This window comes from Rattus rattus, chromosome 9, assembly GCF_011064425.1.
Source record: "Rattus rattus isolate New Zealand chromosome 9, Rrattus_CSIRO_v1, whole genome shotgun sequence".
NCBI classification, from domain to species: Eukaryota; Metazoa; Chordata; class Mammalia; order Rodentia; family Muridae; genus Rattus; species Rattus rattus.
In genome coordinates, this window is record NC_046162.1 from 44,568,703 (window position 1) to 44,583,672 (window position 14,970).

Sequence of the window (14,970 nt, forward strand, 5' to 3'; positions counted from 1 at the left end):
GCTTTCTGCTTCTTTGTTAACTAATCATCTTTGTTTGTTACTTGTATGACAGACACCAGAAGCTCGAAAGCCCCAAGTGGAATTAATGTCTTTACTGTATTGTTGCCCAAAGAATTCCTCATTCTCCTCCCTCTCCTGTCTACCATAGTGTAAACAAAAGAAAATCAAGTTTGTGTCACATCTATGTGAATTTCATTCCATTCATTTTTTTCTTACATTAAACTGCCACCATATATTATCTAGAGACTCTCCTCCATACTCCTTCGATTTTATCTATACCTCTATGTGAGATCATACTAATAAATGAGGTTCATATAGTCTTCATACAATACAGAAGGAGACTTATTTCATGTCCATGTACTCGTGCCTCCTGAATTTTCTCCTTTATCATGTTTCATTTACACTGTAGCATTCAAACAGTCAAGTACATTTATATCTTTTTGATTCATTTTTTTTCAGATTACTACTGTTGCTCTGAAGAAAAGCACAAAGCTCCTATCAGACACACAAAGATGTGTCATTATCTCACAAATACCAGTCATATATCCCTCATATATCACACATGCTTCTCTCACCATTCAGTGCTGTAGTAAATCACTTCATGTCTCACATTTTGGAGTTATTACTCCCTCATACTCTTACCTCTCACTTACTCCCTTGTGTTCTCTCATCAACTGGTGGATCCTTTCTCTTATGTCAGACATATTGCTTATCACATATTCAACTAAATTTATTTTTTCTCTTTATACTAAGTAAGACATATAGCCATATTCCCTACCAATCTATACCTATATCAAGCGATTAATACTTTGATTCTGCCTTAAGCTATCCTTCTTCCATCAATTGTGACCTATATGCAGGAAAGGTCACATAAGCCTTTATTCCATTTGGTTCTTTCCAATCATTCTTAATCTGCAACTAGGGTCAATGCCAGCTGTGATGCATAAATTTGGTCAGGGAACATTTCTTACCTGCTTCTCAAGCTAATACAGATTTATCATCAAATGTAGAAACATTCCCATTTAAATCAAAGCTCTTGAATATTTAGCAATAAATTCTAAACTCTATACTCTTTTTCAGTGATCAAACATTGTGTATCTACAGTGTTAGAGGTACTCATTTGCATTCTCAGTGATACTAGTGGCTACAAATAAAACCCATATGTTTTAATCCACAAAATATCATAGATATTGGTAAAGAACACAGATAGAATGGAAATTTTATGAATTGTAAAAAAGAGAAAGCAACGAGTTACTTTGAAATTTTCACTTGAGTTATTCATTGATGTTTATACTGTATATGATGGTAAATGTATATATCAGGTGGGTTAAACACTGATGGCAATTTAGAAAACTCCAGGTTGCTATGCAGATAGTCTCTAAATGTCATTAAAATCTCTAGACATTGATTAAGTAACTAATACCTCATCTGATGGTGAGCTTTATGCATTTGGATGAAGGAATTAGGAGCAAATGGCATTTAAATGTAGAAAAATGTTACATCTTATGCTTTAGATACAAGTCTAATTAGAAAATGTCTACTCTTATCAGGTAGTACAATGTTCTAGGCAGTTCTACAAATGTTCCCCTTACGAGTCTCTAATACTTGGCAGTCTGTTTACTAGTGATATGCCTGAACACACACACACACACACACACACACACACACACACACACACACACACATGCATCATTCTGTAATTATGGACAATCCTGGCTAATGATGTTACTGCATCTCTTAAAGCTAAAAGAACAGGAGAAACTTCAAGAGATCTAAGCACCTTTTTCTTTCTTTCTTTTTTTCTCATCTTTATTAACTTGAGTATTTCTTATTTACATTTCGATTGTTATTCCCCTTCCCGGTTTCCAGGCCAAGATCTCCCTAGCCCCTCCCTCACCGCTTTTCTATGGGTGTTCCCCTCCCCATCCTCCCCCCATTACCGCCCTCCCCCCAACAATCACATCCACTGGGGGGTCAGTCTTGGCAGGGCCAAGGGCTTGCCCTTCCACTGGTGCTCTTACTAGGCTATTCATTGCTACCTATGCTGTTGGAGTCCAGGGTCAGTCCATGTATAGACTTTGGGTAGTGGCTTAGTCCCTGGAAGCTCCTGTTGGTTGGCATTGTTGTTCATATGGGGTCTCAAGCCCCTTCAAGCTCTTTCTGTTCTTTCTAAGATTCCTTCAATGGGGGTCCCGTTCTCAGTTCAGTGGTTTAATGATGGCATTTGCCTATGTATTTGCTGTATTCTGGGTGTGTCTCTCAGGAGATATCTACATCTTTTTCCTGTTGGCCTGCACTTCTTTGCTTCATCCATCTTATCTAATTTGGTGGCTGTATATGTATGGGCCACATGTGGGGCAGGCTCTGAATGGGTGTTCCTTCTGCCTCTGTTTTAAACTTTGTCTCCCTATTCCCTCCCAAGGGTATTCTTGTTCCCCTTTTAAAGAAGGATTGAAGCATTCGCATTTTGGTCATCCTTCTTGAGTTTCATGTGTCCTGTAAGCACCTTTTTCTAATAGCTGCATCCTACTCTGAAATTTGCACCATCACAAACAAACATGCTTAATGCAGCTGACTTCAAAGTTTACACACTTAGATTTTGTGGAGTAGCATTACAAAAGTGGAACAATGTAGGAAAAAGTCATGCAGAATTTAAGAGAAGATATCTATATCTATATCTATATATCTATATCTATATCTATATCTATATCTATATCTATATCTATATCTATATCTATATATATATATATATATATATATATATCTCCCAGCCTGGCCTTAAGCATGTAATACTCCTGCCTCTAATTCCCAAGCACTGAGATGATTGGCAGGTGGCAAAATGTCCAAGTTTCTCCTTCCCTGAATTTGAATAGTAACTGTTTTATGGAGGCAAGTGTTGAAAGATCAGAACCAGGGCAATCACCAGCAACTGTTACCACTGATGGGTCAATGGACTTCAGAAACTTCTTTAGAAGTTAATTCTACAGTTCTCAAATCAAACAGCACAGGGCAGAAACAGAAAATGACAAGGGATATATTTCTAATGTTTTGGGCACCTGCATATATGTTTGGGATTTGTGGAAGCACTGAGCTTTGTTAAATAAATTCCATTGTACATTTAATGAATACCTAAATGGTATCAATGCCATTCTTGATGGATGGCACTTAGGACTGAACACATATATTGACAGTAAAAAAAAGATTTATAAACATGAACACATAAAGGTAATCATCATGTTAAGAAAAACATAGTTCAGAGTTTAAGACGGTAAAGATGAAAGAATAGTAAACAACCATTCAGTACTATAGCTTTGAACTCTACCTCACAGGGCTGTGTTGAATTGGTATGCTACAGAAAAAAGGATATAATGAGTAATTGGAACGAACTCATGAATATGGATGGGAAACATGATGACCATGAAACAAATATTAGCACTAGATGTGGAAGTCTTGAGTGACAGAGAAAAAAAGAAAGTTATCATACCTGGAAAACTATTATGAATAAGACAGGAATTTCGACTGACAGCAAGACACCAGCATATTGTTTTGTCTGAACTCAGGTCTGCTAAACTGAGTCAGCTTATGGTTCAGGATGCAGCTCACCTTCATTTTATTTGCAGAAACAGGAACTAGCAGCCTCTGTACTTATCACCTATCTGCTCTACCTCTACCCACATCACCCTGCTGCCATCTCTATGCCTTAGGTGCTCTGTATCTCAGAGGAGTATAGAACCTACATGACTCATTAAAAGACATAACTGCCCAGCACTTTTCTGAGGCCAATTTACCTTAGAGATCTCTAGTGGCAACCAATTTTAGTTACTGATCACTACTTGCTATATTTAATAGAATGTAGAATTTAAATAACAATAGCAAAAACCTAATACATAAATAGCAGCAACAAGAAAGCCAAAAAGCATGAAAAGATGCATATGCATTCCTTGTTCAGGTAATCTGCATGGCTTCTGTTGACTGGATACCATTTAGAGGGGAAAGAGAAAAGTGTAACTGAGAAACAGTCCACATTATTGGCAATTTTTTTAATCTTTTTTCTTCCATTTTTATTAAATTGGGTATTTCTTATTTACATTTCAACTGTTATTCTCTTTCCTGGTTTCCTGTCCATCAGCCCCCTAACCCCTCCAACTTCCCTTCTATATGGATGTTCCCATCCCCATACACCCCACATTACCGCCCCCCAACAATCCCCTATACTGGGGGTTCAGCCTTGGAAGGAACAAGGCCTTTCCCTTCCACTGGTGCCCCAACAAGTCTGTTCACTGCTACCTCTGCAGGAAATTTTCTGATTATTAATGAATCAAAGTGTTTCGCACAACAAAATTTTTCACAAGACAATAATAGTAATTTTTATATTTGGATGTGAACCTAGCCTTTAACTACTGAGACATCTTTCCAACCCATCCAACAGTACAATGAGACTGTAGAAAACCCTACACACTGGGAAGCTTCCAAGGACAACATCTCAATGCAACATGTCTGACTACTTAAAATAGAACTTGAGACAGATATACAACCTTGTTGAAAATTTAAACTACATCACTCAACTGTCTAACTGTGTCAATGTGTGAAAAGACAGGAATATAGCAAACAGATGGCATGTTTAAGACTTCCTCAAGCGAATCAAAAAGCAGTCCATGTTCCCATGCCTATTTAAACATTTGGTCTTCTTATCTCTTTATGGAACATTAATTGTACCTCCTGCCACCATTATCCAACCCCTTACCATATATGTGAGATTACTTTATAACCCTATGCTGTATGGGTTCAACATTGGTCACAAGTCTATAGATAGCACTTGTAATTCCTTCCTTCAATATAATTTCCTAAATTTGTCAGTCATTGGCTGTATGAAGTTCTGTACATTACATTGAAACACATTCAATGCCCAAGTAATATTGGTCTTTATTGATCTAATCTTTATTTGTGTTTTTTTTAAGAGAAAGTGCTCTTTTTTTTAAGATTTATTCATTTATTATATATATGTACACTGTAGCTGTCTTCAGATACACCAGAAGAGGGCATCAGATCCCATTACAGATGGTTGTGAGCCACCATGTGGTTGCTGGGAATTGAACTCATGACCTCTGGAAGAGCAGTTGGTGCTCTTAACCACTGAGTCATCTCTCCAGCCCTTTATTTGTGTTTTTAAAGATGATTAACTTTTCTTTTAAATTATTTTTGCTTACTATATTATGTTTGTAAATGTGAATATAGAAAGTGTGATCTAAGTATGTGTATAGATCTTTAGACACAGTGCTGACTGCTCAGGTTGTATAGAACAACCAAATTTTGCTTGCCTGTCAATTGGTTTTAATTATCCAAAAAGAATCATACCATCTACTCTGAGTTTTGGTTGACATGAGAAACAAAAGTGATTGGATGGTAGACTAAAATTCCAACTGGGTCATTCCAAAGAACTGTGCTTTCATTTATATATGTATAACTAAATAACTTTAGTATTTTCAATGTCATTCAAAGCATTTGCATTGTAGTTTCAAACCCATAAGCCCCCAAAGAATTCCTGTGCCTATTCACACATACCGTCACCTCCAACTATGCACAGGATATTTCACTCTACTTTATGCTCTTAAAGATTTTCCTGTTCTTGATATTTCATTTGAATATAAACTCATCATTGTAGGCTTATATTTTTTAGAACATACTTTCTCAAAAGTTTTAACCTCCCCCTAGCACACCACCCACCAGAGATAGTAAAATGGAAAGGTTAATAGAACAAAGGAGGATGTAGACCTGTTTAAAAATAGTTCTTGGGAGCAAATTCATTCTGGCTTTGTGAGACATTAGTTCAGTTCACACCAATCAGCAGTGACAACTCGATCCACTCACAAACACCATTCATGAATCAGCAATGGCAAGTTGATCCAGAAGAAAACTTCAAGGCTCTGCCAATTGGCTGAGTCCACAGAACTCACAAGAAACATCCAGAACAAAACAAGAAGTGCCTATAAAGTCATGACACATGATGGCCAGCAAAGAATGGTAAAACATGCAAATATCACACAGTGTTACCAACGAAGACCAGAATCAGCAAAGGCTAATGATGACCAGTAAAGAATGATATGGCATTCCAATACCATAAGGAAGCATCTACTGTCTATTGGGTTATATTTATATCCTTTCCAAATATCTTTTGTTCTCTCAAGTGTCAGCTGTAGCATCACAAATCTTTTTCCAGGCTCTTTCCAATAAAAACAAAAACCAAAACAAACCAAAAGAAATATGCCTCTTCTCAGCAAAATATCCTCCTATGTGTCTCCTTCAGCAAAAATTCTCCAAAAACAGTTTCCAGAAAAACAGCACTTAACACAACTCAGGCTCCAAAAATAATTTCCACTTCATTTCATAGCTTGTTTCTTTCTATTAGCATGTTGTTAGAGTATGTCTTTATAGTTCTATGTGGCAATGATTGACTTTTTTGGTGAATAATATGTCATTGTACAGATAGGTCATGATTATTTGCATAATAATTTGTTGATGGTTCTTTCTCTTTATTGCCAAAGATATGTAGTATTTCTGTGAATATTAATGTACAAGCATTTGTTTGAATCATTGTATATGTGTATGTATCTAGTCATATGGTAATTATAAATTAAAAGTGTTCCTTGTCATTTTAATTTTTAACTTAATATATATAAAGATTGTTAATGGAGCTAGAGAGATGGCACAGTGCTTAAGAGTACTTGCTAGTTCAGATTCCTTTTGCATCACTAATATTGCAGCTCACAATTGTAACACATTTGTAACACCAATTCTGGGATATCCAACACTCCCTTCGGCCTCTGTGGTCACTGGCAATCCATATGTTGCAGAATTAACATATATAAAGTCATAAAGCCTTATGCACTCAGAATGAAAATAAAATATTTAATATTCATGATTCAAACTATGCTGGTTTAGTAAAATAATTGGTATAGGTTCTTTTCCAAATCCTATATCTTTGCTACCTCTAGGGAGTTGGCTCAACAAATACACATACAACACAACTTTTGTAACTGGATTAATTCTATGTATATAGGTAAATATTTTCACTTTTCAGTCATGACATTTAAGCATTTAAGATGAATCAATTTCCTTTCAATAGTAAGTGGAGCATCAATAAACATTGGTATTCAAGTAGTGCTGGAGAAGAAGTATATCCTGGGAAATAAAAGATAATGCAGTAATCATAGTTTGGATTTTATTAAGAAAGATCTCCCTTGATCATGTGTCAATAGGATTAACATAGTAAAAATACCCATATTACCAAAAGCACTCTACAGATACAATACAATACCCATAAAATTTCCAACTCAATACTTCACAGAGATAGAAAGAGTAATTCACAAATTCAACTAAAAAAAACCTAGAATAGTGAAAACAATTCTCAGCAATAAGAAAACTTCAGGGGGACTCACCCATGACCTCAACCTGTAATACAAAGCAATAGTGATAAAAGTCGAATAGTATTGGTACAGAAACAGACATGTTGATCAGTAAAGCAGAGTTGAAGTGCAGAATAAAACCCACACATATATGGTAACCTAATCTTTGAAAAAAAAAAAGGCAAAACCATTCAACAAATGGTGCTGGCTCAATTGGTGGTCGGCATGTAGAATGCAAATTGATCCATGATCCATTCGTATCTCCTTGTACAAAGCTCAAGACCAAGTTGAACAAGGACCTCCACATAAAACTAGACACACTGAAACTAAGAGAAGAGAAAGTGGGTAAGACCCTCAAGCATATCAATACAGGGGAAATTTTTCTGAACAGAACACAAATGGCTCAGGCTCTAAGATCAAAAATTGACGAATGGGGTTTCAGAAAATTGAAAATTTTCTGTAAGGCAAAAAAAGACACTGTTAACAGGATGAAATGAAAAGGACAAATTGGGAAAAGCTCTTTAGCTAATTCAATAGATGGCAAATATTAAATATATACAAAGAACTCAATAAATTAGACTCCAGAGAACCAAATAAACTTATTTAAAAATGAAGCATATAAAATTCTAAACTGAGTAATATCAAATGGCTGAGAATCACCTAAAGAAATGTTCAACATTCTTAGTCATCAGGGAAATGGAAATCAAAATGACACTGAGATTCCAACTCACAACAGTCAGAATGGCTAAGATAAAAATCTCAGGAGAAAGCAGATGCTGGCAAGGATGTGGAAAAAGAGAAACACTCCTCCATTGCTGGTGGGATTGCAAGCTGCTACAACTGCTCTAGAAATCAGTCTGGCAGTTCCTCAGAAAATTGGACATGATACTATCTGAGGACTCAGTTATACCACTCCTGGGCATACACCAAAAAGATTCTCCAACATATAACAAAAACACATGTTCCACTATTTTCACAGCACCTTTGTTTATAATAGCCAGAAGCTGGAAAGAACCCAAACGTCCTTCAACAAAGGAAAGTATACAGAAAATGTGGTACATTTACACAATGGAGTACTAAATCAGTGACTAGACAAGGCTGCCCACTCTCTCCTTGCCTACTCAATATAGTACTCAAAGTCCTAGACAGAGCAATTGGACAACAAAAGTAGATTAAAGGGATACAAATCAGGAAGGAAAAGGTAAAAATATCACTATACGTAGATGTTATGATACAAATTTAGTAAAAATGACCCAAAAAATTCGATCAGAGAACATCTAAACCTGATAAATAACTTCAGCAAATTGGCTGGATATAAAATGAACTCAAACAAAACATTAGCCTTCCTCTGCTCAAAGGATAAACAGGCTTAGAAAGAAATTAAGAAAATGACACCCTTTAGAATCTTCACAAATAATATAAAATACCTTGGTGTGACTCTAACCAATCAAGTCTCTGAAGAAAGGAATCAGTACCTGAGAAGATGTGAAAGCCTCCCATGCTCATGGATTAAGAAAAATAATATAGTAAAAATGACCATCTTGCCAAAAGCAATCTATTGATTCAATGCAATCTCCATCAAAATACCAACTCAATTCTTCATAGAGTTAGAAAGAGAAATTTGCAAATTCATTTGGAATAACAAAAAAAACACAAACAAGCAATAACAACAACAACAACAAAATGAAAATAGTGAAAACTATTCTCAAGAATTAAAGAACTACTGTGGGAATCACCATCCCTAACCCCAAGCTGTATTCCAAAGCAATAGTAATAAAAACTGTATGGTGTTGGTACAGAGACAAGCAAGTAGAACAATGGAATAGAATTGAAGACTCAGAAATGAACCCACACACTTACGGTCATTTGATCTTTGACAAAGTAGCTAAAGCAGTCTAATGAAAAAAGACAGCATTTTCAACAAATGGTGCTGGCTCAATTGGCAGTCAGCCTATAGAAGAATACAAATTGATCCATTCTTATGTCCTTGTACAAAGGCCAAGTCCAAGTGGATCGAGGACCCCTGCATAAAACCAAATACACTGAAACTAATAGAAGAGAAAGTGAGGGCACATGGAAAATTTCCTGAAAAAAAACACCAATGGCTTAACTGCTAAGATCAATAATAGACAAATGGAACCTCATAAAATTGCAAGGCTTCTGTAGGACAAAGGACACTGTCGATAGGGCAAAATGGCAACCATTAGATTGGGAAAAGATCTTTCACAATACTACATTTGATAGAGAGCTAATATCCAATATATACAAAGAACTTAAGAAGGCAGACTCCAGAGAATGAAATAATCCTACTTAAAAAAGGGGTACAAGGTCGACACCTCTGTCTCCTGCGCAGGATATGTGTCGACCCGGAGATCCCCGTAATAGATCTTTGTAATAAACCTCGCCTTTGCTTATTACATCCAAAATGGTCTCTCTGTGTCTGGGGTCCGTGATTTCCCGCGGCTTTAGAAAGGGTCTCTCTTCGGGGATCTTTCATTTGGGGGCTCGTCCAGGATCGGTGTTTCCTGGGGCGCACCATCCTGAGATTCGAGCTAGGATCTTTCATTTGGGGGCTCGTCCGGGATCTTCGCGACTACCCCAGACTCCAAAGACCCCTTGGAAGTGAGTTGGATGTTTGTCTGAGTGTTTCTGTGTGAGCGGCACTGCATTTGTCAGTCTGTGTCTGTCTCTGTTTTGGTTCTGCCCTGTGTTCGTGTGTGTCTCAGTACCGGTCTGTATTAAGAGAGTGGATGTGGAAGCCCACTCAGTGTTGCCTCCTAAGAGTGGATGTGGAATCCCACTCTGTAGGAGAGGAGAGTGGATGTGGAATCCCACTCTGTGCAGCTGCCTTTGCAATTCGTAAGGATACTCTGGCTGCGGAAGGGGGGACGCCCAGAGCCCGCAAACTGCAGCCCCTGGAAGACGTTCCACAGGTGGAGAACAGTCGGGAGAGCCTGGCTGTGGGCAGTCAGGAGAACCTGACTGCGGTTTTCTGGAACAAAGGAGATGGAGTGCTCCTTTTACCTAGGCGGGAGCGGACGAAAAATTCCACTCCATCGGAGGTCGCATTCGACTGCCTATTTAAGTATAGGCGCAGACAAGTGTGCTTGGACTTGTTAGTGTCTGTTGTCTGTATTCTGTTTCTGTGTTTGGTGTTCTTTTTCTTTGCCATGGGGCAGACTGTGATAACCCCTTTGTCTTTGGTGGACCATTGGACGGACGTTAGGGCAAGAGGACACTCTGGCATCTTGTTGGGAGGTAGAATCAGATGGTCCGTCTCATCCCAGAAGCAGCTAAGGTTAAGCTACAGTTTGGACAAGGTACTGAAGGTACCAGACATCTGTGGAAATTGGTTATAGGATGCTTTGTCTTGGTCTTTTTTGTCTGGTTTGTTTTCTGTGGTATTGTCGAGTGTCTTTTTGGCTTTTGTTTCGTTTTTTAATTTGGACTGACGACTGTGTTTGAAATCTTGGAATGACGACTGTGTTTAAAATCTTGGACTGACAACTGTGTTTGAAATCATGAAACTGCTTTGTTCGTCAAAGAGTTTTACTTGGTCCTCTTGGTGCTTAAGTTAAAAGTTAAAAATAAATTGCTTGAGAGAAATTGTTTTCTGCCAGGAGTTTTATCTTTCTCTCTTGAGCCTCCTCCCCAAGGAGAGATGCCCCAGGTTGGGGGGCAGAGAAGCCCCTAAAATAGTTTCAAAAAGAATCTACAACAAACTGTGAAAAACTTTGTTTTGCCAGTCAAAATTTAGAATTCAGGCTTTGGCTGTGGCCAAGGTCAGGATTAATGTTTTCTTTTCCATGGGCCTTTAGCCTACTAAGACAGTTTGGCAAAGGGCTGCTACTGAGGTCCTGAAAGCCCCAGGTGAACTGGTTACAATTCTTTTGTCAGCTGCTTAGTATCTAGCACCCAGGTTCTAACCATCTCTCCATCCTTTTGTTATTAGTTGTTACTAGAAGCCTAGTGTCATTTGGAGGATGGTTCTCTTGAGAGGCAAAGCCACCAAGCTGACACTGAAGAGAGGTACTCCTTAAGGGAAAATCTAAGTCCAGAGAGACAGCCGGTAACAGATAGGCTGCCCCTCTGCTCAGGCTGCCCCTCTGCTCTCCTTTCTGCTTCATAGACAAAGCTTGTGCATATATTTACAATGGCATTTTTGTCCAAAACAGGCCTCCTGGTTTAGCTGTGTGACTAAATGCTATTTGTCCTCTTCAGTGGACCTCTATTTTCTAGATTCCCTTCTTGTTTTCTCACCATCCCACTTGAGATGCTTGTTAGTAACTGTTACAGGTCTTCTTTACCACTGAAGAAAGACAGAATCCTACTAGAGGCCAGAAAGAATGTTCCAGACATGGATGGAAGGCCCTCACTCCTGACTGTTGACTTCAATACCCCTGAAGGTAGGAAGTGCTCCAGGTCTGCCCCCAGGCTCCAAGGGTGGGTCTCCTAGGGGCTGGAAAATGCCTCACCAATCTGGCTAAGATAAGGAAAAGATATGAAGAGAAAGTTACAGAAATTTGAAGGGTTAAGCTAAGTCACTGAGAGAGTTATTGTAAGTTGCAGAGAAAATAAGTTGATGTGTGGTTCAGGGTCTGTGCACAAAAGTGGACAGCACCTAATAGCTGTAGAAGAAGATGCAGACAGAGAGACTGAAAAAAGAAAGAAAGAAAGAAAGAAAGAAAGAAAGAAAGAAAGAAAGAGAGAGACAGAGAAAGGAAGAGGTAAAAAGAGCAGGAAGCTAGGGAAGAAAAGAGACAAAAAGAAGAGGAAGCTAGAGAGCTAAAGAGAGATAAAAGACAAGAGAGGAACATATACTGGCCACAGTAGTTAGGGAGCCTAGGAAGATAGTACCTGGCAACAGAAGAGAATTCCTGGCTAAAGATCAGTGTGCCTAATGCAAAGAAAAAGGACACTGGGTCAGGGACTGCCCAAGAAAGAACAAGAGGGCCACTGGAGAGCCTCTTGGTCCTAGAGTGCTGGCTATGCACAGGGATAGAAGGGAAGCCCGCCCAGTTGTTTTGTGGATACAGGGACCCAATGCTCTGTGCTCCTATGCCCCCCCCCCAGTGGGCCAATATCCAAAGACCTTGAGTACAGGGGGCTACTGACAACAAACAATACTTATGGACTACCCGAAGAACAGTGGACCTTGGCCTGGGCTGGGTAACCCACTAGTTCATGGTCATCCCTGACTGCCCCTATCCCTTGCTCACGAAAAATTTGCTCTCCAAAATGGCTTGCGTGGGCTGAAGGGTGAGGCCATGTGTATGCATATCTGCAGACTGTGTACGTGGGGCTTAAGACCTGTCTCAGTACACCAGTACCTGATGCTGGGAGATGTGTGGCTTAGTGCCGTTCTGCCTAGAACACACCATTCCTGCCAGCTGGGCTCTGACAATTATCACCCAATCCAGGACTTAAACTGTGGTAGAGTGGCTGATGTTCTGCCTTTAAATAAAATGTCCCAGAGGATGGGACCACTGGTCAGCTGCCATGGACTAGATTCTCCACCTGTTGGGGGCAATCTGGTAACCTTGCTGCCCAATCCGGACCTGGAGCCACTGCAACATGAGTGTCAAGCACTGGCAGAAGCCCATGGGTGGAGGAAAGACCTCTGCGACTGGTTGATTGACCCCTGCTGAAAGCCGAGGCTACCTTGTCTACAGACGGGAACAGTTCTCTTCATGAAGGTCAGAGATAAGTGGGTGCTGCCATAGTGGACAACACAATGTCATCTGGGATGGCTGAACCTCAACCCCGCAGCACATCAGCACCGCAGATGTCTTTACCATCTCTTGGATGCTCTGATGAAGCCAACAACTGTGAATATTATTCATTGCCCAAAACATCAAGAAGGAAGAGATTCAGTGACATGGGGCAGTAACAAAACAGATAAAGTGGCTTGGGAAATGGCTATACAAGAGCCTATCCTGGTTACAGGCCTACAAGAGACAGCCACTGAGATCTAGGATCGGACTAAGGGATGGCCTCACTTAGAAAAGGCCCAAATTGCTTAAAAGATAAAAGGACAATGATACACTTGAGGGGAAAGCTATACTCCCCAGAAAAAAAAAGACTCACTTTGCCAAATACAGAAATGTACTCACTTAGATAAGAAGTTTGTCCAAGTAGTTAAGGTATATATAATAGACTTTAAGATTTTAGCCAGAGAGACAGAAAAAATATAAGGTATGTCAGTAATTAAATGCTTAGCAAGCAAACAGGACAAAGAGACCTAGAGAGTTTAGTGAAAAGTCGAAGTGAACTTCACTGAGATAAAACCAGGAAAATATGATCACAAGTATCTCCTAGTGCTTGTAGATACCTTTCCAGGAATAGATAGAAGCTTTCCTCACCAAGCAAGAGACGGCCTCAGTAGTCATCAAGAAGATATTGGAAGAAATCTTCCCCAGGTCTGGAGTGCCCAAGGTAATCTGGTCAGACAATGGCCCTACTTTCGTTGCCAAGGTAAGCCATGGTGTGGCCAAGTATTCAGAGATCGATTAGAAATTACATTGTATTTACAGACCTCAAAGTTCAGGACAGGTAGAGTAAACAAATAAAACTCTAAAAGAGACCCTGACCAAATTAAATTGACCATGGAGACTGGCGCAGACTGGGTGGCACTCCTTTCCTCTTGCTCTCTTCAGAGCAAGAAATACCCCTTCCCGATTCAGCCTTACCCCCTTTGAGATCTTATATGGGGCCTCAGCTCCCCTGACTGTATTAGATGATGTTACTGAACCAACATGTCATAGTAATAATGATTTATATGCCAGGCTAAAAGACCTACAGGTGATACGGAAAGAAGTCTGGTCACAGCTGGCAGCAGCCTATACCCCAGGGACCCTCGAGACATCTCATCAGTTCCAGGTCAGAGACTACAGCTACATATAACAACACGGAGCCCAGACACTCGAGCCTCGCAGGAAAGGACCAGACCTGGTGCTGCTGACCACCCTGACAGCCGTCAATTCTCAGCCCTCACCAGCTGTGTAATAGCTGTTGGGGCTGAGAGCCAGGACCTAGAGGGACACTCAGCATGTTTGCCCTGGGTTCCATTGGGATAGGTGTGGGGATAGGCTTGATTTCTATTACAAATGATGTAACATTGCATATGTTAGTGCTCCTAACACTTCTTGGGACTGTGCCTCAGGGATCACAATCTGTATAAGTTTAGAAGTTCTAAAAGCTAGTCATGACCTTGGTGTGTAGGTTTAGATAGTGTCCAGATTGGAATCCTGATGCTAAAGACTTAGTAAGACAAAAAAAAAAAGAGTTGAGAATTACTTAAGGCTATCTAGGTGCTGCAAGGGCAGCACAAGGACATCTGCCATTGTCCTGCAATGCAAGGCTTATAGAGAATTCAGAACTGCCATTGACTCAGATATAAAAAGAGGGAAGGACTTTTTAGCTGACCTCCAAGAATATCTAACCTCCCTCTCAGAGGTAGTCCTTCAAAATAGGAAAAGATTAGACCTGATATTCCTTAAAGAAGGAGTCCATGTGCTACACTGAAAGGAGTAATTAAAGACTCCATGAATAAACCTAGAGAAAGGTT